Genomic DNA, 25,633 nt, shown 5'->3' on the forward strand with positions numbered 1-25,633 from the left:
AATCTGGGTGATCTTCTTCACCTCATCTAGATAAAATTGTGGGTCCTCAACTGCCTTTGACCTAAAGAATTTTGGCGGGTTTATTCAAATAAAATCTCAAATTCTGGATGTGGCTAAGTCCTCACTTTGCTGAAGTAAAACTGTAGCCTGATAATTGCCCTGAACATTAGCTATCACAGCTTGGACTAGCGACTAAAAGGCAACCCAAAACTCTGCATTAGACACATTCTCATTCAAAGGATCTGCGGGCTGAGGTGGCTGGTTATCATTTCTGCATGCGTTAGCTCGATGAGGAGGCATTTATTGTTATGTAAAAGAATGAGTTAGAAGCAGATAGATACACTGAATGTATGATAGATCATGAAAGAAGAGATTTCTAAAATACGTCATAGCCTCTTGCTCATAGATGTGGCATGCTTCCCACCGATGATCAAGATTCTACGTAACATAGCTTGTCTGACTTACTAGGACTCTCTAAAACTTTTGGCTCTGATACCAAGTTCGTAACACTCTGAAATCTAATTCCTGGGATGCTACACGGTGCTCCAAACTATAAGTAGTCCTGAGCTAACCCTGACTGCCTTTTACTAAATCTGAATCTCAAAATAGGGGGATATGAATATAAAATCATAATAAATACGAAAAAAATATCTAAATTATTTGAGTATATCTAAAAATTCTAATCTCATCAATCTAACAAGGAAAATACTGAAAATCTGAATACTACAACTAAAATCTAAAATTAAATCTAGTGGTCTGACAAGCCTCTATTGACTAAATTTAGAGAGTCACTGGGATAGGTCCCAGCTGACTTAAACTATCGGAAATGAATACTGAATTATCTACTAATAAATTGGAAATCTGAATAGCAAAGTCCCTGAACTATGAGGACTCACCAATTGCAGAGATGTAGATGAGATGCTCAAAAATCACTCCCGCTGCTGATACTAAGCACCTGAACCTACATTATGAAACAATGTAGGACATAGACGTATATGTGGATTAGTACTTTGGTAATGTACTGAGGATATGGGGATTAATAGAATAAGTAAGCAATATCATCACAATTTATAAAATCATGCATGCTAAAGGTAAATGACTCTCACAAAGGCTGGAGAAGTCTAAAAACTGAAGATCATAAATCATGAACAATAAAACATATAGTATAAATTTTGTGAGCCTTTACACTTAGTTCTGAAATGAATATTCTGTTCTTATTCTAAAATTATACAGGCTAGTGAAATCTGTAAATCTGTATCTGAAGGCTTATGTAAAGAAATATTTCAAACTTAAGAACTTTAAAGCTGTAGAGAAAATACTTTAAGGGTTTAGAAATCTAAAATCTTATTCTGCATGAGAGATTCTTCTAACCGACATAAACTATGTGAGCATTCGTGGAGTCCAACGTTCTTGTCCCCCTTAAGAGGAATCTTCACGTTGGGGAGAGGAGTCATACTCTTGCCAGGGAGTATTACCTATATAAGTGATTACATATCTATCATCCACGTTAAAGTGGGAACATTCTAAATCCTACATTGGCACATAGTTTTGGCATATGGAACCGTAGTAACGTACCCATCTCGATGCTAAATACTACTCCCATTAAATCTATGTACTCATTCTGATAGAAATTCACTTCTAAAATAGTATAGTGGTTTATAATGAAAATCAACTGTATATCTGTAAAGCTAAATCTGTAATCTGAATCTGTAAAGTGGATTTCATATTTATTCTTGAGACCAAAAGGTCAAATCTTTATCAATAATCTGAAAAGAGTCTAGTCATAAAGTGCTCATAGCACAATCAACCTTGAAATAACTATATATAATTATGGCTTAATGACCCATGCATCAAACTCATGTTAAAACATCATAATATTCATGCTTGGTAATGTAAACATGTATAAATAAACTTAAAATCTGGAAATTTCTGCAATATGCATGAAAATATGAACATAGACATGCAATTCAACTTCTAAATCCCTTAAAATTTCATAATCTCATAAATAGCCATATTGGATGTAAACCCTAACTTTAATTTCATGGGAAATCACATAAAATTTAGTAAATTTGTAATTAAAATAAGTTTTGGGCACAAGGATGAAAGGATTATCCTTGTTGAAAAGCCCCACATACCTCAATTGATGAACTAGATGCTAAGGCTTGAATCTTGGAAACCTATTGATTCTTTCAAAGTTGAATTTATTTGAAGTTCTTGAGTTGGGAATCCTTAATCTTGAATTGCCTAGGAGAATTAATGGGGGAATCGGATTTCTTGGAGAGTAAGCTTTGATGATCTAGGGTTTTGTTTAAGAGTATTTTGGTGAAAAGTGGGTATAATATGCTTAGGATAGGTTAAATGACCTGTTATTCACGACTTGGGGTTAGAGAAAGGACCAAAGAGCCCTTTTTAAAATTTTATTCGAACTGGGAAAATTTCCCAAAATTGGCCTACGGTGCGACGCACTATTTTCGCGGTGGCCTACTAAAAACTGCCAACTGGGACCTGAAAAATCACCACAATGCGGAGCTATCATGGTACACTTCTGAATTGCCATATTGGCCACCTCCACGATGCGTTATTATCGCGGATGCTCACTAGAAAGTGACAATTGGGATATTGGACCTCTTCATGATGCAGTACGATCGCGGGGTCTCACTAGAATTTGACAATCGTGATTTTACACTTCTCCGCGATGCGTTACTGGCCCAAATCACGCTGTTTTATGACTGGAACTTAAAATCACCATAACTTCTCATGCAGTTATAGGATAACGGTGAATCTTATATCGTTGGAAAGCTAATTTAAATTCCTACACATTGGAGGGCCTAAATCAGGATAATTTGATATGCTTGAAAAGTCATTCTCTCTTGAAGCCAATGCTTGACATTCTCAACGATAAATTAAACTAGAAAGAGTATGGAGTGTTACAATTTTTGTCACAACACGAGCCGGGACCCTGGATGCAATGGGCATCCTGAACTACAAAGGCCCGAGAAACCCCTGTCTCTGCCCAACCCACTAGTGATATTGTCCGCTCTGGGTCCTGGCCTGGACGACTTTAAAATGAATCATTAGCAAGTAAGGCTTGCTTACTTATATACCCAGCATCCCTCCTATGTTTTGCCGATGTGGGACTCCTTATCCTAAGTTGGGGCGTTACGTACACCCCTTTATGGACTCAGCGTCCTCGCTGAGGTTTTTCCCACCGAATGGGATTTGCCTCCTTATCGGGATTTTCCTATACTCAGTTTAAACTCCTACCCACATTGATAGGGCTAACACAGGAGCGACTCTGATAGCATTCTATCACTACCCAAGCTGGGGCCTTAGCTGTGATGGGCATCCCGAACCACGAAGGCCCGAGAGACCCCTGTCTCTGCCCAACTCACTAGTGATTTTTTCTGCTTTGGGCCCAGGCCACACGACCTTAAAACGCGTCACTAGGGAGTAAGGCTTGATTACTTGTATACCCAGAATCCCTCATGTGTTTTTCCAATGTGGTATTCCTTATTCTAAGTTGGGATGTTACACTATTCTTGCCACTATCAGTACCAGAAGTGGTTCTTAGGAGCAGGAGCCGAAGAAGTGGCGATTGGGACTTTATTAGGTCTAACAAAAACCCTGGATAAAGTACAATATTGTTGCATATGACTAAGTTGACCACAATTATAACATTGATATATCCACTGTAAACTATCTACAAAAATGAGATTGGGCACCCTGTTCCTTAGGACTACTGCTAGCCTGGAAACAATGATCACGTGAAGGATTAGGATAAGGAGCACTAGCTTTCGAATAAGAATTACCTCAATTCTTCTTCTTAGTCCACTGCCTACCATATTTATCATTGTTCTGCTGATTTGCACCCTGCTTTGAATATCTAAATGTTTTGTTCTGGCTTTCCCCCATTTCTACTTGCTTCTTCTTTTCATCCTCCACCTGTTGTATATAAACCATTAAACTCAAAATATCAATGTCATTATTCAACATGGACGCCTTACACTCTAACACCAAATAACGGGACAACCAAAAGCAAACTTTATTATTCTGGACCTCATATTAGACACCAATTCTAATGCATAATAGTCCAACTGCTAAAATTTTAGGGCATATTCCTTAATACTCATCTTACACTGCTTCAAGTTAACAAACTCTTCTGCCTTATCTTTCCTCAACTCCTAAGGAAAGAAGTGATTAGAAAAACACCAAAAAATTCATCCCACATCACTAGCTTAGCATCATCACCCCTCATTCCTTCCCAATCCTCATACCACGGGTAATTCACATATTTCAACTGATAAGCAAAAATCTCCACATCTTACGAATCAATAGAACACATCACCCTAAAGATCTTTTTCATCTCACCAACAAACCCTTGAGGATCCCCCTCAACCCTAGAGCCTGTAATGGTTGGAGGATTCAACCTCATAAATTATCCAACCCAATTAACCTCAGATGAATTAGACACAAAATCAATATGATCAGGCCGACAATACTAAGATGCCACCATCTGAGCAAGCACATAAATAGACTGACAAAACTCTACATTAGAGATATCTCCCTGAGGTGACTGAGCATAAGTATCACCAGCCTAGAAATCTCAAAGAGGACTAGTAGGGATCGCTAAAATCCCATGTCGAGAGGTATAGTCAAGAGTAGGGACCCTAGAACGGGTCTGCACTCCATAGACGGGGTGAGTCCCTTCCATATTTTCCTTTGGTAGAACAAAGTTTCTAGAAGAGTTTCTATGACCGTCAGATCTTCGGGGAGACATGATCTAAAATGCGAGTAAGCTAGGAGTTAGAGAACTTTCATAGCAACTAGACTCTATAGCCTAAAATAAAACACAATAAAGGAAAATATTCCTAAATATCTTGTGGCCTCTCCTTTATAAGTGTGGCATGCTACACACCTATAAAAGGGACTCTAGACGATATGGTTTTGTGGACACCCAACGACCTTGAACTGTACTCTTAAACCAAGCTTGTCACAACTTGAACCCAGGCCTAGCCGTGATGGGTAATCTCAAGCCCACCTTTGACCGAAGACAACCCCCTTAACCTTACCTCAAGATAACATAAATGTAAATAATAGAAACCAAACAATTAATGATAAGAAGGATAGATAGTCAAATGAAATTTCTAAGATTTAAGACAATCAACCAATCCCCACAACTTGTCCATAAAAGCCTCTAAATACAAAACTAAGTCGGGACATACCCCCGACTATGACCAAAAAGAATCTAAAGTACTAATATGACAAGGAAGATAGTAAAATAACTAGTCCTTTTAAAAGACAGAGACTCACCACTTCACAACAGCTCAACAAAAATACTCAATTACCTAACGCTGCACAAAAGCAAACACTTCATAACAGCTCAACAAAAGTACTCAACTATCTAACGCTGCACAAAAGCAACAGAAAGTCCTTTAAACCTACATCAGGAAATAATACGACATTCGAGGACGGTCAGTAGGGAGAGAACTGGCATGTGACTCAGGGGATATGGATAAAATAATGCAAATACCAAAAATTTAGTTATAAACGATATGCACCACATTTATATACATATGTATAAGATGTCGGGATAGGGAAAAAGGTCATAAAAGGAAAATTTTAAAGTATTAACCTGAACTATGTAGCTTATTCCATCCTAAAGGCACCCATGGGATATATGGGTCTAGTTCTCCAGCTAGAAGGGCCCCAATGGATGCAATTCGTATAAACCCAAGAAAAAACAAGGAAAGGCTAAAGACACGCAACCCTCCCAAAATATATATAAAGTATGCACCAAGTACACGATCGCATGGATCCCCTACACTGACAAATGCGGTTTCCAGTGTTGAACCCCCTGGGACCTACACCTTCACGGTAAGCTACACAATTTTCTTTAAGCCCAAATTAAAAAATTTCACATAAACCAACCAGTAACGTAGGAGTATTTTATGAAGGCATTTACCAACTTGGTATTTTCATAGCAATATTCTATCAAGCTAATTCAATTATGCCAAATCAGTTCATATAACCAAATTGACTCCCAAGTTCCATTTAAAACCAAGCCACGGCCACCAAGGCCATCCAAATACATTGTTATACATTTATCTTTTAACGGAATGCAATACATTCAAAAATAAGTTAAACCATGCAAATATCCTTATTCAGAATAAAGTTTACAAAGTAGGTTGAGGTTAATTCCATTCCAAGCAAATAATTCACCAATTTGGTGAAACTTGATGACGTCCAAACTACACCTCCTTTTAGAAGATGATATGGTTGTTGTCAAAATATAGTAACCTACTAGAGATTGGGGTTGAATCCCAAGAGAACACTTGAAATTGTGGATCTCAACAATTGTAGTCAATAGGTAGAACAAGAAAAGTAAATGGGGGGTTTGTGTAGTAATATTGAGCAAGTAACTATACCCACTTTGGTTGTAATTAGTCGTAGGTGAACAGTAGAATTGTTTTCTACATGGCTTCTCAACTCTATAGGATTATCATGCTTTGTTGAGCCAACCCGATACTTTGCATGTAGGATCGATAAATTATACATCTTCTGGAGTCTTTTGGACGAGCAAAAGGATTTCACCCTTTACCTTTTGAGTCTCAGGAGGTCGCGTTACTAACCCTTATCTTGATCCCAGTTAACTATTACCTTTTGAGTCTTTAGTTATTAGATAAAATCTAATTGTCTTACTTAGATAAACCCTAGAAGCGTGGATCGACAATTAAACTCCAAATTACTATTGTACTTATCTTCTTCTAGTCACTACTCTACTTTTTGAGTAAGCAACAATATCTAGGCGGTATCTAACATGTTCACCCTTTAAGAAAACTATTATAATGAAGATAATGCAATGCATGCATAGGTATCAATTCAGAACAACAAAAGCACTTCCTCTGCTTCATTAATTTGCCAGGTTTCAACAAGCCTAGATATAGGTTCTAGCCGCTCATGCTTGTGAAGAAATCAATATTATTCATAATCAAAAACATAGATGAAATCACAATGATAAGAAGTAATAAAACCCACAATCGTAACTGAATTAATCAACTGACATCAATACAAGAGAATTAATCAAGTGAATTAAATACTGGTTTTGAAGGAATAATAAGAATCTATTGGTTTTCAACCAAAAAAATTGAATCTTGGAATCTAAATATGTTTGTAAGTATCGAAAATAGGAAACTCCTACTAAAAACACATAAAGGGAATTTATAGTACACGAGGAAACCCTAAAACCAATTCCTGAACAAATAGGAGAAAATGGGGTCGATGGCTACATATGGTCTGTGCGTGTGCTCTAACCCTTGGCACAAGTAGCGGATAAAAAATTCTGCAAGTTCAGCTCTCGGGATTTTAGACTTCTGGCACTTTCTTTGCCTACTTGCGGTCCGTAGGTCATACTTGTGGTCCACATGTTGACTTGGTATCGGGAGACATCTTTTCAAATCTTCTTGGATTCTCGAATATGCTTTGATCATGACCAAGCTAAAAAGTGTCCGAAATATCCATAATTGCTCTAAAAAGCAGCCAAAAACACCATTTTATGAACTAATCATCTTAAAAATGATTCCTACAAAACATACCCAAAATGCATTATATCTAACAAATAACCTCAAAAATTTGCATATTTTTCTTGTTTTAAGCATCGAAAGTACTATATTTATATTGAACACCAACAACCTCAACTTAGAATGTTTGCATGTACTCAGGCAATAAAACACAACAAAAATAAAAATGATGCTTAACTAGGAGAATCTAAGCTATTCAAGGCAGTCAGTCAATTCTTAAAGCTCAGAACATAACACCTCCTTCTATCTCACTTTTCAAAACTAATTATGTATGAACATAAAGCACAACAATGTGACACAATGGGATCAAGGTATGTCAATTACATCAGCAATAAACAACCACTCATATATACAAGTTACACTACCCGAAAGAAACAAATAGCTAGCAATACTACTCAAGTGCCCTTACAACAAGGATGTCCCACTCACTCATATGAAATAATGCAAGTCAGTGTAGGGACAGTCAAGAGATACTCACACTTAGAAGAGAAGTTCCAATCAATGCATGCCAAATACCATAGACTTGTCCTTATTTTCTTTACCTTAGCATTCAAATAGTCAAGTTAGGATCACAATAGGACTTTTCTCAACTTGTAATGTAGGTTTGGGGTTGGTGTAGTACATATAGACATATCAATTAACTAACCCTCCTTGGTACTACAGTAACCTTGGGGTCTCACCAACTAGCTAATTTTTTTTATTCCAACCTTATTTCTCCCTTTTTATTCTTTATTGCACATTCAAGTTGGGTGTGGTCTTTTATTCTATCTTTTTCTCTTTTCATATTTTTTCTTTAATTTTCTATCACACTCAGCCCTACTAACTTTTTTCTCTTATTTTACCCTTCTTCATACCTATTTTACACTATGTACCCCTATGATAGCCACCCTCAACTTAGGCATTTTGCCTAAATTGAGGTGCACATGTCCAAGAAGGTCTAGGGCCAAAATAGGTTCATTGTAATATAAATGGGAAAGTGAATGGTGAAACAAGTAAAATAGGCATATAAGGCTCAAAACAGGGATAAAGGGATATCATTTACACATGGAAGGTCATTTAGACTAAAAGTGGACTAAAATAAAAATGACCTATGATCTTTTTCTAACTAACTTTCCTTCAACCTAGGCAAGACTAACTAGGAAAGTTCTGAATTCAACGCACAAAGGGAACTAGGTAGTATCTAATGCACACATAGCACAGAGTCAATATTACCAATGACTACCTATCCGATTCATGCAATTGTTAGTAAGTAATTATCATGTTCCTAATTCTAATGTCATAACAAGATCCACAATGTTCACACATATATACATTCACACAATTCTAAAATATAAGAATTTGAAGAAGTGTCAAAAATTAATTAAAACATGACTACTGCCCTAAATACTTAAAAATCTCCTAATTACATAAAAACAAAACATAATACAAAATAAAACACAATATGGCATAAAATTGTCCTAGATATTTCAGTTCTACAACCATACCATGACCGATAGGAAAAGAAGTACAACAATAAAAACCTGTGGTGGCATGGTACACCCACCCCAACTAAAAATTGTGCACTATCCTCAATGTGCTAAAACAAAATAGAAGGTAGTGAGAACATACCTAGAATGCACTAAACATTCAAATCATAAGCATCCCCAGATGGGGGCATATCTACTGGTGGAGGCGGTGGTGATGGCTGTGCACTACAAATGCACTTCTTTTCCTATCAACAAATGTAGTCTCCAATGAATTATGTCTGACCTTTTTAATGGCCTAGTCATATGAAAAATCAGGATCCTGTAAGACGCCTATGTGAACCCTCTTGGACCCTACTACTAGGACCTTTGCATTACCTTCCACAAAGAAATCAAATTATCTTGATATATGAAAAGGTGATATATGGACCCAGGAGGTATAATTGAGGGAGTGGCTTCTATATGAATCTCTATGAGACAGAGTAAATCTACTCATAATATATCAAACTCCTCTTATCTAGGCTAGATTTGATGTATTTGTCTCTATGAAGGCTATAACCTATCTCCAAACTCATCAAGACATGCCTAGAAATTAATATATATCGCAAACAATGTAGATCATAGTACGACCTCCCATTGATCCTCTTCCTACTCAACTCTAGTCTTAACCACTTATCTCATCTAATCATAGAAGGTAGCCATCTCGGTCTCAATAACCCTCAACCTAGCATCAGTGTCTCTCTAGTTGTCCACTAAGCTCTATAAAATCTCGCTAGATATAGTAATTATACCTGAAGTAGGAGCTCTAGTGGATGGGCGAGTAGGCTCTAAAGCTATACCAATCAGCTCTGAGGTTGAAGTAGGGGCTTAATAAGAAGTATCTAGTGTCCCCTCACCCTACGTACTAGAGTTTGGAGTCTCTATTTACTTCTTGATCTGAATTTCAATACTAACTTCTACGTCACCTTGATGTGCCTCATTAGGCTTTGTGGAAATTATTGGGCCCTTAATCTGGGCCCGTGGTACTACTGCCTGCCCTCTCGATCTCTTGGAAAGGCTTGTACATACCAGATCCTTTATAGTCTTTTTTTGTGCAATCACCGTTGCAAGTATCCTCTCGTCTACACTTAGTATCTTAGGTACATCGACCTCACCACACAACCTCTGAATCACGTCAGGGAAAGACAGATTAGTCAACTCCCCAAATGCTCTGTTATGCAACTCATACCTGAGAATGGCAACAAAATCAACAACATATCCGACCACTATACAAGCAACCAATATTTCTCCCTCCCACATCAATATATTATTCAAAGTAGTGGGTATCGATTGGTATCTAATTAGAAACCACCAAAACTTAGCCTCAAATATAAATAGGCCCTTCTTGATAACACCATGACCCTAAATCCATGGGTTTGTATCACCCAAAGTTGAAATATAATTGGCTATCCACTTATCTATCTCAACCCTATCTCATCGGTACTCAGCCTTCCATATAAAATATCAATCATTGTGACCCTTATTCTGTGGTCATACTCAATTGTAGATGCAGGAGTAATGTAATCTAGGATGAAGATAACTCTGTAGATAGTCTTTATCGAAATGTCAACTCTGACCCCTCTAACTAGTGTATGCTCAAGCTGTGGCTGCCTCAAAAATCTCACCAGGCCTGGATTTCTGCGCATAGGAAGGACTATGGTAGCTCTATAGGATGTATAAAATTCTTATACCATAGTCGAACTATAATAATCAAGTGGCCTAGTCATCCATTCTAGATAATATCTATCAAATATCGTCGGTAACTGTGGTACTCGATCTAGCCATAATAGGTCAGTCTGGAGGTCCTTATAAATACACCTCATAGGCTTGCCTGCCTCCTAGATACGACAGTCAATAGTAAATATCTCCTGCATCCCTTCCATACACCACCTCAAAGGTATCTCCTTGAGAGATATATCTAAGGAATATGTAGGTGCAGGACTCTCTTTCTATTGTACTGATACATCATGGGTAGCCTACTTTGTACCCTCTTTAGACTGGGTACATCTATTTATTATACATGAGTAGTGGTACCCTTATCATACCGAGGTACTGTTGATGGCTCCTCTTACTCTACCTCTTCAGATAAATATTGGGACCCTTTCTCATATTAGTGGTCCTGAGTAGCAATTTGTGGAGTAGACTCAAAATCTATCTCCTCATCTTTATCATCACTATTAGGTGGAAGAGTGTATGGAGGTGACATCCTTGCTAACGTTATCCATAGTCGGGCTACAGCTGTTTGAGTAGCCTAGTGCATCTGTCCTCTCATAACTCTTTATGTCACCCCTACTATAATATCTCTACGTCGCTGCCTCAGGTACTCCTCCACAGAATCACTAGGCTTGGTAGACTCTGCCCGTCTCCTCAAGGTGTTGTCCTTCATCTTCTTCATATCTTTAGGTGCCATATTTACTTGAAAACCAGTTGTTAATTTCCAACAAAAATGAGGGATAGAAAATGTCTAAGAAAAACTCAAAATTTAAATTTTCCCCAATTTTCACACCCCTATAACCTATTTGAAATCCCAACAAGTCTAATGTGCACTCATCTATCATAAATCAAAAATTTCAAAGAAAAAAACATGCTCAACTAGTGGTATTACTTTTATTCATTAAAGTTCAACTTTCAGTTGGGGCCTAGCTTTAGATTTTACTTCAAAACAAGGCCCTACATTAAGATTTTAGGCTATTTCAAGGCTCCTGCATACAAGCATGATAGATTCTATATATTTTGCAATGGAATACACATATCAACTTGTTTAAACAATAAATAGATCAATATATAACCATTAGGAGCTGAGAAAGTTACCTCTTTTATGAAAACTGGAAGTGAATAATGAAGAAATCAAGAAAAACCAAAGTTGAAACTTGTTTTTATCATGTTGGGATAAGATGGTATCTTAAATAAGTTTCAATTTAGCTTTCACTTAAGTGTGGGCTTAGTTTGTGTTTTAAGAGGAAAGTTTGAATTCTAAGAGAAAAGTGTAGTTTTGAGGATTTGAATAAGATAGAATGAGGTTAAGGTTGTTTAAATCTAGGTGGAGGGCTATTTTAGGTCATATATATGATAAGTTAGAGATTTGGAGACAGACCCTTGAGTCTAAAGGATTTTGGTTGAGCAGGACCAAGATGGAGTACTGGGAGTGTAACTTTAGTGATGTGTCGTAGGAGACCGACGTGGTTGTGAAGTTGAACTCTTAGGTTGTTTAGAAGAGGGAGAGTTTCAAGTATCTAAGGTCTATAATTCAGGCCAATGGTGAGATTTATGAGGATGTCATGCATCGTATTGAGGTAGGGTGGTTGAAATAGAGGCTTGCTTCGAGAGTTTTATGTGATAAGAAAGTGCCCTCAAAGATTAAAGGTAAGTTCTACAGAGTGGCAGTCCAACTAACTATGTTGTATGGTGTAGAATATTGGCCAGTTAAGAAATCCCACATCCAAAAGTTAAAGATGGTGGAGATAATGATGTTGCGATGGATGTATGGTCAGAACAGAAAGGATAGAGTGAGGAATGAGATTATTCAGGATAAGATGAGAGTGGCTTCAGTGGAGGACAAGATCCGAGAAGTAAGGTTACACTGGTTCAGGCACATGATGAGGAGGGGTTTTGATGCGCCAGTGTAGAGGTGTGAGATACTGGCTATGGATGATTTTAAGTAGGGGAGAGATAAGCTGAAGAAATATTGGAGAGAGGTGATTAGACATGATATGAAGTAGTTACAGCTTACGGAGGACATAACCCTTGATAGAAAGGTATGGAGGATGCGGATTAGGGTAAAGGGTTAGGGGTGGGAGAGTGTCAGTAACAGCAGAGGAGTGTTCTGTATTTGTGTTTGAAGTTTCTTATTCGTAGGTGTTGAGTGTTGTCCATTGTTTCAGATTTAATGTTTTAGTATTATCTTATGGATAGCGTTGTTAGTTTATTTTGTATACTGTATAAGTTTATATGCATTTATGTTTTGTGTTTTTTATATTGTTATTAGTTCTGATCTGGGGGTCTATCGAAAATAGCCTCTCTACTTCACCTGAGGTACTGGTATGGACTACGTATACTTTACCCTCCCCAGACCCCACTAGGTGGGAATACACTGGGTATGTTGTTGTTGTATATATGTGTTGGTGGGCCTAAAATTTAAATTAAAAATTGGTCTCACAAAAGACCAACTGGGCACAGGTGCCACCTGCGGCTTGCAGGTGCTGGGCGCATGTGCTGAGCCAAAAATTTTGGCCCACTTTCCTGCAATCCATACTTGGCATTTCGATATTTTTCCATATACTTATGGTTTTATAACCTAATTTTGAGGTCTCAAAAGTAAAATTAGATGCCAAAGTCCATAACTTTCCAATTTTCATCCTCAAAATTTCAACTTTTCTGCTTATTACTTAACTTACCGTGTGGGGCTTGTGACCGTGATTGGTTGATCACACAGCTCCCTTACCTGGAAATTGATGAATGTAGCAATTTTTTACCATATTCTAGGTAAGTCCAAGTGCAAAAAACTACAAAAAAAGAAAAAAAAAACATAAACACTAACAATAGTGGGTTGACTCCCACTAAGTGCTTGATTTAATATTGCAGAACGATGTGGTATGTTGTTTACTCATACTTCACCAACAAGGCCATAGGTTGCCTTACATGTAGTGCTTTATTTAATGGTATGACACGATGCAGCTATCTTGACTACTCAGAACTCATTAAGATACCCATAGGAGTATCCTTCAGGGTCATCAATTCAATCAATCACCAAGACTATCCTTATGTCGAGTGGTTGTTTCATTGACTTTTGAATGTTGAATGTAGCCTCCTTACCATTGACTTAGAATTTTAGCTCACCTTTCTCCATGTCGCTCTGCATGTGGCTATAAATTATCTTCCCAATATAATGGGCATCTTGATATGAACCTTATAGTCCAGGATGATGAATTTAACCAAAAATATGAAGTTATCCACCCTCTCAATCACATCAAAAGAATTCCCACATAAATTTTCATTGTGCTGTCAGCCATCAACAGTCGCATCAAATCGGTTCATAAGAGTTTAAGCCCAATTGCTTGAATACAACCAGTGGCATAAAAGTAATGCTGGCCCCTAAGTGACACAAGTCTCTGGAAAATTGGGATGACCCTATAGTGCATAATATAGTGAATGCTTCGGTATCATCCTTTTTTTACACCAAAGACCTAGTCGTGGCTACACTGCAGTGATGCACACCATAAACATCCTCAAATATTACTCTTTTCTTCTTTGTGACCAATTGTTTCATGAACCTGGCGTATCCAACCATCTACTCTAATGCCTCAAGAAGAGGTATTTTCAAGCTCAATTCTTCAGTATCTCAATGAATTGCTTGAACTTATCTTTCTCTTTCTTTTGCTTCAATCTCTGGGGAAAAGGTAAGGGTGGTCTAAGCATTAGTCTGATTTCTAGCTCAATGACCAAACCCTTACCTTTGTCTTCAGCAGTTTTACCTTTATCTTATGTTACCTTCTCAGACTCAACATCAGGTGTCTCATCATCAGCAACTTCTGTATCAGGTCGTAGGGGATCCATAGTAGTGAAACTATTTCTCATGTTAATAGCAAGTAAATAACCATCATTTTTTGGATTGTATATTGTGTTACCCAGAAAGGTACCTGGTGGCCTCTAGTTCAGAGTTACTTACATCTGCCCAAACTGGTGCTCCAACTACTGATAGCAGTGGCATGTGACTCAACCTTCTGGGTCAATCCTGAAATGTCGGCCTTAATCTCCATAAGGATAATCTCTTGATTTTCTTAACCCTTCACCAGCTTAGCCAGCATCTCTTCCATAATAGATTCTGCATCATGTATGTTGGGTAGAATGTACCTATCCCCTATTCTCTATAGTTATCCTTCTTCCTTCAGTCATTATCTCGCTCTTTGCTATGGTCCCTATATCTGTCATAGTAGATGAACTTGGTTCCCTTCCCTTTGGGCTCAGAAACTCACCAACTGATGATCCAAAAAATTTATTTCCTCCTTCAATTCTGACTCATAAGCTTTGGAATCCAACCTCTATGCTATTTTTGCAATTACTTTCTCAGAAGTTGCTGCTTTGCTAGTACCCCTAACATCAATTCTTAGCAATTCAATCTCTTATGCTACAGAGTCATTAGCTACTTTTTGGTCGTAGAAGTCACCAATAACATATGTGCCAGATCCCCTCTCAGCCTCCTGAGTTTACCACCCTCAATTAGTAAGCGAGATCTGATCTAACATCTCTGAAGCTATCTCCCAGCGTAGTCTTATAAAAGCTCCTCCAGATATGGTATCTTTCATGGCTCTAAAGATGATTCTCAAGGCTTAGTAGAATATCTATAATAAGCTCATCCCTAAAAACTGATGGATGGGCACCATACAACTTCTTCTTAAACCTGAACCATGCCTCGTACATAGATTCTGACTACAGCTGCCTGAAGTTATAGATCTCATCCTTAAGTAGCACCATCCTGGATAGAGTAAAGAACCTCTTCAATAATTATTTGTGCAACCCATTCCATGCAGTGATAGAGCCTCTTGGCAGTTTCCCTAACCATAAAGATAATTCTCCTCTAAGTGAGAATGGGAACAGCCTCAGACTGAGTGCTTCCTGATTCACTAGTGGATTTGTATAGGAACTGCAGATGCTAATGAAATTGGCAAGGTGCAAGTTTGCATCATCTATAGGTAGATCTGCAAACACACCCTTTTGATTTAGAAGTTTAATCATTGCACTCGTGATGTCAAACTTGATGCCTGGGGATAAAACAAGAGAAACTATGTCTACATTCTCTGCCAGCTCAACATATCATAAGTCTTCTTATTCATCATTTATATAAGGTTGCACATATTGATATGCTCAGATTACTTAAACATGGGTACCTCTAGTTTTGTTAGGGTTTCCACCGAGTGTTGCTCAGATTTCTGCTGCTTATCTCTACTTATTTAGCTTTACCTCCCTAGATACCCATTGAGCTTATTTTGTTGCTCTCTTCTCGGCTTCATCTTGAGCTAATCGATTACCAGTCTATTCTACTTAGATATCTTACTAGGTGTTTGTAGGATCCTCTCTGGATTTGAATTCAGTGGGAGTAAGGGATTGCCTCTACTCCGTGTGCTATCCATACACCGGTGTATGCCCAACGAAGAACAAAATGAAAAGAAAAACCCAAAAAATGCAACAACTTCAAATCATAAATCAACACAGTGTTCCCTAACAAGCACCAAAATTTTGATGATGTCCAAACTATATCCTCTCAGAAGATGATACGGTTGTTGTCAAAATTTAGTAATCCAACCAAATTTGGGGTCAAATCCCAAAGAAATACGTGGAATTGTAGATCTCAGCAGTTGTAGTCAATAGGCAGAACAAGAAAAGTAAATGGGGGCTTTTGTGAAGTAATCTTGAGCAAGTAACTATATCAACTTCGGTTGTAATCAGTCGTAGGTGAACACTAGGATTGTGTTCTCCCTGGCTTCTTCACTCCATAGGCTTATCATGATTTGTTGAACCAACCCAATAATTTGCATGTAGAATCAATAAGTTATGTACCTTCTGAAGTCTTTTGGACGAGCAAAAGGATTTAACCCTTTACCTTTTGAGTCTCAGAGTGTCGCTTTACTAACCCTTATCTTGATCCCAGTTAACTATTACCTTTTGATTCTCTAGTTATTAGATGAAATCGAACCATCTTAGTTATATAAACCCTAGAAGCGTGGATCGATAGTTAAACTCTAAATTACTATTTTCTTTATCTTTTCCTAGTCATTACTCCTATTTTGGAGTAAGCAGCAATATCTAGGCGGGATCCAAATGTGTACACCCATTAAGAAAACTATTATAATGAAGATAAAGAAATTCATGCATGGGTATTGATTTAGAAAAACAAAAGCACTTCCCCTACTTCGCCAATCCATTAGAGTTTTCCCAACCCTAGCTATGGGCTTTAGCCGCTTAGGCTTGTGAAGAAATCAATATCATTCATAAGTGAAAGCATAGATTAAATCACAATGATAAGAAGTTATAAAATCCACAACCGTAACTGAATTAATCACTAAAGTCAATACAAGATAATCCCTAGATCAAAATCTAATCTTAGAATCAAAATATGTTTGTTAGTATCAAAAGTGCATAACTCCTACTAAAAACACATAAAGGGTTTTTATAGTACCTGAGGAAACCCTAAAACCAAAGCTCGAACAAGATAGGAGAAAACAGAGTCGGTGGCCACTTGTTGTCTGTACCTGCACTCTGACCCTAGGTACCTGCGGTCCTAAACCTGGGCACAGGTAGCGGATGATAAAATCCTACAAGTTCAGCTCTCAGAATTTTGGACTTCTGGAACTTGCTTTGCCTAATTGCGGTCTGTAGGTCCTACTTGCTGTCCATATGTTGACTTTGTAAGTACTAAGAGTCATTTTTTTAGCTCTTCTTCAATTCTCGAACATGCTTTGATCATGATCAAGGCAAAAAGTGTTTCTCCATGGGGCGCTCCTATCCTATTCATATGAAAGATTTCAATTTTAGATTTTAGTTGCAGTATTCAGATTTTTAGTATTTGCATTATTAGACTGATGGGATTAGTATTTTCAGATATACTCAGATAATTCAGACAATTTTTTTGCATTTATTATGTTTTTATATTCATATCCCCCTCTTTTGAGATTCAGATTTAGTAGAACACAGCCAAGGTTAGCTCAGGACTACTTCTAGTTTGGAGCACCATGTGGCATCCCAGGAATTAGATTTTAGGGCGTTATAAATTGCCTTTATGAACTTACTAATTGATGGGAATATGAGGCTTCCCCAAATATTATTATCGGTATATTACAACTCTTCTCTCATGGTATTTATTATTTTCTTTATCTGGGTTCTACCTTATCTTATGTGAACCCTTATATGGCTGTACACTTTGGTTTTGTTCCTAAAAGTATTTTCGACCCTTTTTTTATGTCTACCCTGGTGGGTGATTCTATTGTTTCTAGAAAATCAATAGAAGTTTTGTAGTGTCCATCTTTCATAAGGAGATATTTGTGGTTTTGATAGAACTTGATATGGTGGATTTTGATGTAATCTTGGGGATAGATTGGATTTATTTACGGTAGGCTTCTCTGAATTATAGGACCCAAAAGGTCAGTTTCCATTTTCCTAATGAGTCGCTGATTATATGGGGTGGAGTTCCTTAGTACCCAAAGGGAGGTTTATTTCCTATCTTAAAGCTTAGAAAATGATTTCCAAAGAGTGTCTGTATCATCTAGTTTGGATTAAGGATTCTAATTCTGAGAGTCCCTCTCTGCAATCTGTCCCTGTGGTTGATGAATTTCCTAAAGTTTTTCCCAATGATCTTCCTGATATTCCGACTGATGAGAGATAGATTTTGTGATTGATCTTTTACCTGATACCCATCCTATTTCTATTTTACCTTATAGAATAGATCTGATTGAGCTAAAGGAGCTAACAGAGAAATTGAAGGATCTTCTTGATAAGGGTTTTATTCATCCTAGTGTTTCTCCGTGGGGTTCTCCTGCACTTTTATGTGAAAAAAGATTGGTCTCTTTGGATGTGCATAGACTATCGTTAGTTGAATCATGTTACAATGAAGAATAATTACCTTCACCCTAGGATTGATGATATTTTCGATTAGCTTCAGGGTGCTAAGTGTTTCTTTAAGGTTGATCTTTGTTCGGGTTATCATCAGCTAAAAATTAGGGAGGTTGATATTCCCAAGACTGCTTTCCAAACCCAAAATGGCTATTATGAGTTTTTGGTTGTCATTTGGGTTGGACAATGCTCCAGTTGCTTTCATGGATCTTATGTTTCTGGTTTTCAGCTAATTTTTTGATTTGTTTTTTAGAGTTTTTATTGACGATATCTTGGTGTACTCTAAAAGTAAGAAGGATCATGCCAGTCACTTCTTTATTATGTTACAACTCTTAAGGACCTGAGATTATATGCTAAATTTTCTAAATATGAATTTTGGTTAAGTGTTGTGACCTTTCTTGGGCATGTTGTTTCTAGTGAGGAGATCGAAGTAGATCCATAAAAGGTTGAGGCAGCTAAGAAATAGCCTAGACCTATGACTCCAATTGATATTAGGAGCTTCTTGGGCTTAGCTGGGTATTATAGGCTCTTTGTGGTGAGTTACTCATCTATTGTTTCTCCGCTGACAAGGTAGACGTTAAAAAAGATTAAGTTTTTATGGTCCGATGCTTGTGAAGGTAGTTTTGAGAAGTTTAAGGATAAGTTGACTTTTGTTCCAGTTTTGACCCTACTTGAGGGTATTAAGAGGTTTGTTATGTATTATGATGCATCTCGTGTGGGACTGGGTTGTATTTTGATGCATCATGGTAGGGTTTTAGCCTATGCTTCCAGGCAACTTAAGGTTCACGAGAGGAATTATTTGACACACGATCTAAAGTTGGTGGCAATGGTTTTTTCTTTAAAGATCTTGATCTATTATATATATGGGATGCATATGGACATTAATTCAGACCATAAGAGCTTACAGTATATGCTTACACAAAAAGAATTGAACCTCAAGCAGAGGCGATGGCTCGGCTACTAAAGGATTATGACATAAGTTTGCAATACCATCTAGGTAAGGCTAATATTGTTGTTGATGGTCTTAGTAGGTTATCTATGGGGACCCTATCTCATGTTGATGAGGATAAAAGAGGATTGATGAGGATATTCATAGGCTAGATAATTTTAGGAGTTTGTCTTTTGGACTTTGAGGACGGAGGGGTGATTGTTCAAAAAGTGGTTAATCATCTCTTTATGTTAAGATAAAGAAGAAGCTGGCTTTGGATCCCATACTTATATAGATTAAGGATGATGTGGGTCAGTAAAAGGTTATGGCTTTCGAGATTAGGAGAGATGGCATCTTGAGATATCAAGGAAGGTTGTGTGCTCCAAATGTTGATGGGCCGTGGGAAAAGATTATGACTAAATCTTATGAGTCCTAATATATTGTTCATCCATATTCAACCAAAATGCATCATGACTTAAATGAAATTTACTGGTGGAATAATATAAAGAGAGAAGTGGCAAATATTATAGCTAAGTGTATGGTTTATCAGTAGGTCAGGGTTGAACACTTAAGACCTAGTGGAATATCCTAATAGATAGAGTTGCCTATGTGGAAGTGGGAGATAATCAATATGAATTTCATTACGGGTCTTCCATGGTCTCGTAATCAGTATGATTCTATTTGGGTCATTGTGGATAGAATGAATAAATCTACTTACTTCTTGCCTGTGAGGACTAACTACTCAGGAGAGGATTATGATAAGTTGTTCATTTAAGAAACAATTAAGTTGCATAGGGCACCAATGTCCATTATTTAGATTGAGGTACGTAGTTCTCTTCTCACTTCTAACGTTCATTTCAGAGAGGTTTGGATATTCGGGTGAACCTTAGCATCGTTTTCCCCCTCAAATGAATAGACAAGAAAAGCATACTATTCATACTTTGAAGGATATGCTAAGGGCCTGTATGATTGAATTTAAGGGTAGTTGGGTTGACCATTTTTCTCTTATTGAGTTTGTTTGAAATAACACTTATCATTCTAGCATTCAGATAACCCTTTTTGAGGCTTTTTATAGTAGGAGGTGTAGGTATTATATTAGGCAGTTTGGGGTAGGTAAGACTAGATTATTTCGTCCTTATTTGGTTCACCAAGACATAGAGAAGGTGAAAGTTATTAGAGAAAGACTTAAGACTGTTCAAAGTCACAAAAAATCTTATGCGGATATGAGGCAAAGAGAGTTTGAGTTTGAGGTAAGTGATTGGGTGTTCTTAAAGGTTTCTCCTATGAAAGCAGTCATGAGGTTTGAGAATAAGGGGAAGCTTAATCCCTCTTACATTGGTCTGTATCAAATTTTAAGGAGAATTGGGAATTTCTCATATAAATTAGATTTGCCAATGAATTTGGCTTCTATTTATCTTGTCTTCTATGTGTGTATGTTGAAAAAACAAGTGGGTGATCCTTCTTTTATAGTGCTTATTGAGGAGGTTGTGTGTCGGATTTACTATCTTATGAGGAAGTTCTGATTGTTATTTTGGATAGTAAAGTTCGTAGATTGAAAACTAAGGATGTCTCTTCAGTAAAGATTCTTTGGACAAATTAAAAGGTGGAAGAAGCTACATGGGAAGCTGAAGAAGATATGAAAGCCAAGTATCCGTTCTTATTTCCTTGTTTGGATGAAAGTGCTAAAGGTATGAGTTTCATTTCCCTCTCGAATTTTTTATTTGATTCTAATGTATTCTTTCTATTATCGTGCTGAAAACTTCTAACTCATCATTAGGGACAAATGATCCTAGGGGGCATAATGTTAGACCCTGCAAAACTTTGACAATTTTATTTTTGACCCTCCCACATTCATAATGTCAATTTTTCACTTGAATTATGTTTAAGGGTGCTAAAAAAGTGTTTTGGTAAGGTTTTAGAATATTCCTAAAGGGTTTGTGGTCATTTTGGAACCCCGAGGTAGTGAGGGTTCACGATAGTGGTGTGCCACGGAGATTAGCCTCCGCAATAAGGGCATGGACCGGAGGCTACCCTCAACAATAGCGGTATGCCATGCTGCTATGTTAAATTCATCCAATTTTCTTTTATTCACTTGGGGTGAGGAACTTTTGGTCTTTTTACCCCTTGCATGACCTTATAATATAAAATGAACCTCTTTCCTTCAGTTTTCAATGATCAAAGTCCATTCTTCTCTTCTCTAACTCTCAAGTCAAGAATATTTAAGGTTTTTACAAGAAATTCATTCTTCTCTTCTCTAACTCTCAAGTCAAGAATATTTAAGGGTTTTACAAGAAATTCATCCTACAAGTTCTAAGTTTTGATTTCTCTTCAATTTCTTTAGTATTTCAGGCATGTTTCTCTTTCCCTAACTTGAGTTTTACATTATAGCATAAAATGATTGGATATTCATATGCTTTAAATTATGGTTTTGAAATTTGTTGTGGGATTTTGTTTGTAATTACTTGATGCATTTTTCCCATGTTTCAAATTGATGATTCATGGTTTAATTTATGGTTTTTGGGATTTAATTGGTGTATTATTTTAATGGATAGAATAGAGGACATGCCCCAAATTGGTGAACTTTTGGCTTGGAATTGTATTAACCTCAACACACTTTGTAAACTTGATTTTTAATATGGATATTTGCACGGTTTAAATTATTTTTGAACCCATTGCATTGCATTAAAGGATAAATGGATAACAATGAATCTGATGGCCTTGGTGGACATGGCTTGGATTTTAAATGGAACTTGAGAGTCAACTTGGTTATATGGACTGGTTTGGCATAGTTGAATTAGCTTGCAAGCATATTGGTATGACGATACCAAGTTGGTAAATGGCTTAATAAAAAACTCCAGGGTTACTTATTGGTTTGTGTGCAACTATTTTAATTTGGGCTTAGATAAAATTGTATAGCTCACCCTGAAGGTGTAGATCCCGGGGGGATAAACACTGGAAACCACATTTTTTGGTGTTGGGGGTTCATGTGGCCATGTTATTAATGCACACATTATATATATTTTAGGAGGGCTATAACTTGGTATCTTTAGATTTCCTTGGTTTTCCTCAGTTTGTGTAGCTAACACACACTGACCCTTCCAACAGGGGGAGCTGGACCTATATAGCCAATGGGTACCTATAGAACGGAGAGAGCTACATAGTTCAGGTTTATACTTTAACCTCTCGCGTTCATGACCCTTATCCCTATACCGACATCTTATAAATATGTATATAAATATGGTGCATATGGTTTATAACTGGATTTTTGGTATTTGCATTAATTTATCCATATCCCTTAAGTCACATTCCAGTACTTGCCCCACTAACTATCCCTGGATGCTGCATCATTTCATGATGTAGGTTTAGAGAACTTTTATATTGTCCTGTTCAGCATTAAGTGGTTGAGTACTTCTGTTGAGCTACTGTGAAGTGGTGATACTCTAATTTTTTGACCCGATTATTTCACTATTTTCCTTATCATCTTAGTACTTTGGATTTTTTTTTATCATAGTCGAGGGCATGTCCCGACTTAGTTTGGTATTCTTTGTTTAGTGAATTTTGTGGACTAGTTGTGGGGGTTGGTTAGTTGTCTTGAATCTTAGAAATTTCATTTGACTATCAATTCTTCTTCTTCTTATTTGGTTGGATTCCTTTGTTTACATTTATGTGTTCTTGAGGTAAGGCTAAGGGGGTTGTCTTCTGTAAGACACCACAATGATCTTAGCTCATTTCAGTCTTATGTTGCATACTAAAGGGGTTCAAGACTTACAAAATTTAGCTAAGTGTTAAGACTTATTTTTATTTTGGCCTCTCAACTTAGATGAATTTTATTTCGACTATCTCGACCTTAGATTATCAATTTTTAAATTAATTCATGATCATGGTGATGTATAGGTCATCTCGGGTGGGTTTTAGAATTTTCGAACATCGTTTGAGATATGTTGGGATGACCCAAATAGTGAGCCAACGCGATCAAGATGCATCGCATTGACTATCGCGTCATCACCATCAATGCGGTACGTCAGTCATTGTGTCAGGTTGATCAATATGGCACGTTGCTTATCGCGTCACTGGACACATTTTTATTTATTAAATTACAGGTTTGTGGGGCAAAAGAGTCATTTTTCACCCATCTTATTCAGCCATGTAACAAAATTAAGCCTCCTAAAAGGCAAATTCACTCATTATTTCATAAAATTCTCTCAAGAGCAAACCCTAGGTTTATCAAAGTTCAAGTCCAAATCTCAAGAATTTACCAACAACTTTTCCGAATTCAACTACTCAGGTATGTTAGATGTTCATCCTTGGGTCCCTTCTACCCTTGGAGTCCAAGAACCTCTTTTAAACTCAAGTTATGAGTTTCACATGATTTATATTGAATTATGTCCATGTATGTGTTGTTATTTGAGTTTCAAGTTAAGAAAATATGAGTTTCATGTAAAATAAATCAATACGTATGTTGGTTGGTGTAGATCTCATATCAAATCCTTGAATTGTGAATTGATTGTTGTAGTTATAATGCATTAACATGTTGTTCATTTTCATGTACAAGGTTATGTCTCCTATGTGTTTGACAAAATATCTAAGTGAATGAATTGTGCATTGTGATCTTTGGGTGATTTTAGTATTGAAATCATGCTATTACTACATGTTAAAAACTATTCCCATGCTTAAGCAATGTTTTATAAGTGTTTGATGAATTGCCCAAAAGAATGAGTTTTGAATAAATTCTTACATATCATGTCCTCAAAGTTTTAGTACAATCTTACTATTATTGCTATCGATTCCTGGGGGTTATAAATACCTGAAATATAGTTGTTTACCTAGTTTTCAGTACCCATAGAATGATTTCAGAATATGTCATGATCATTATGAGTTCAGTCAGTCATCATAATCAGTTAAACTCAGATCAGTTCAGTACTCCGTGTTAGCTCAGTTGGGATTAGGATTTAGCATCGAGTAAATGCAGGGATGGAGAATTTCCTATCAATTAGGCAGAGTCATTAGTAGCAGTTCCTGTATTCTAGAACTATGTAGCTAACGTAGGATATGAGGAGTCACCCATCAGTTTAGGCTTGACTTCTTATTCAGGGATCACCCGTCAGTTAGGATTGACTGAACAACCATTGTTATTACCCATGGCACGGTACTAACACCCTTCTAATTGGGGTCATAGGTTGGACCCCAATCAGCTCAGACTGGGGCATGTTGGTTAGATAAGACCTCCCACAGTTTCAGTTTTAGTACTCAGTTCAGTCTTGATTGACCATAGCATACAACTTATCAGTTATTTAGTTATTAGTTTTCAGTATTTTAGTTTATAGGGTATTTCTGAATCATGTTTTATACTTGGTGATGCATTCTCAATCTTTGTAGTTTCATGCATTTTTACTCAGTGCCTCATGCTATATATTCAGTCAGTTATTACTCATGCACATGAACCCATGTATATTAGCCTAACCTCATTTAGCATACCAGTACATTCAAAGTACTAATCACATACTCATTTTGTGTACTATAATGTCTTATATCATAGGTTCAGATGCTCGGAGTCCCAACCGTACTTAGACTTTCCAGTGCATCAGCAGCAGTAGCCGTGGTGAGTCCTTATCCTTTGAGGATGAGTTATCTTATATTCTGTTATGTCAGTAGTTCAACTATTTTAGTCAGTTGAAATTATTTGAGGGCTTGTCCTATTAATTCCATAGTTAGACAGTTTAGAGGTTTTCAGACGAGTATAGACAGTCAATTAGTTTTCAGTTATTATTATCAGCCATTTTATTAGTATTATCAGTATTGTTTTATAGAAATTATTAGAACTATGATTTAAAACCTTATGGTATTCCTCAGTTAAATTCCACATATGATCTTTTGTTATCAGTTTTACCTAGTGCTCACAGTAGGTACCATCTCATGGGTTAACTTGTGGTCTCTTGGGACCGTAAGCACCATATGGCACACAGGGTGTACTTTCAGGGCATTACATTTTTGGTCCAAGGTAGACTTGAGATTACCCATCACAG

This window comes from Capsicum annuum, chromosome 5 (genome assembly GCF_002878395.1).
Source record: "Capsicum annuum cultivar UCD-10X-F1 chromosome 5, UCD10Xv1.1, whole genome shotgun sequence".
Lineage (NCBI taxonomy): Eukaryota > Viridiplantae > Streptophyta > Magnoliopsida > Solanales > Solanaceae > Capsicum > Capsicum annuum.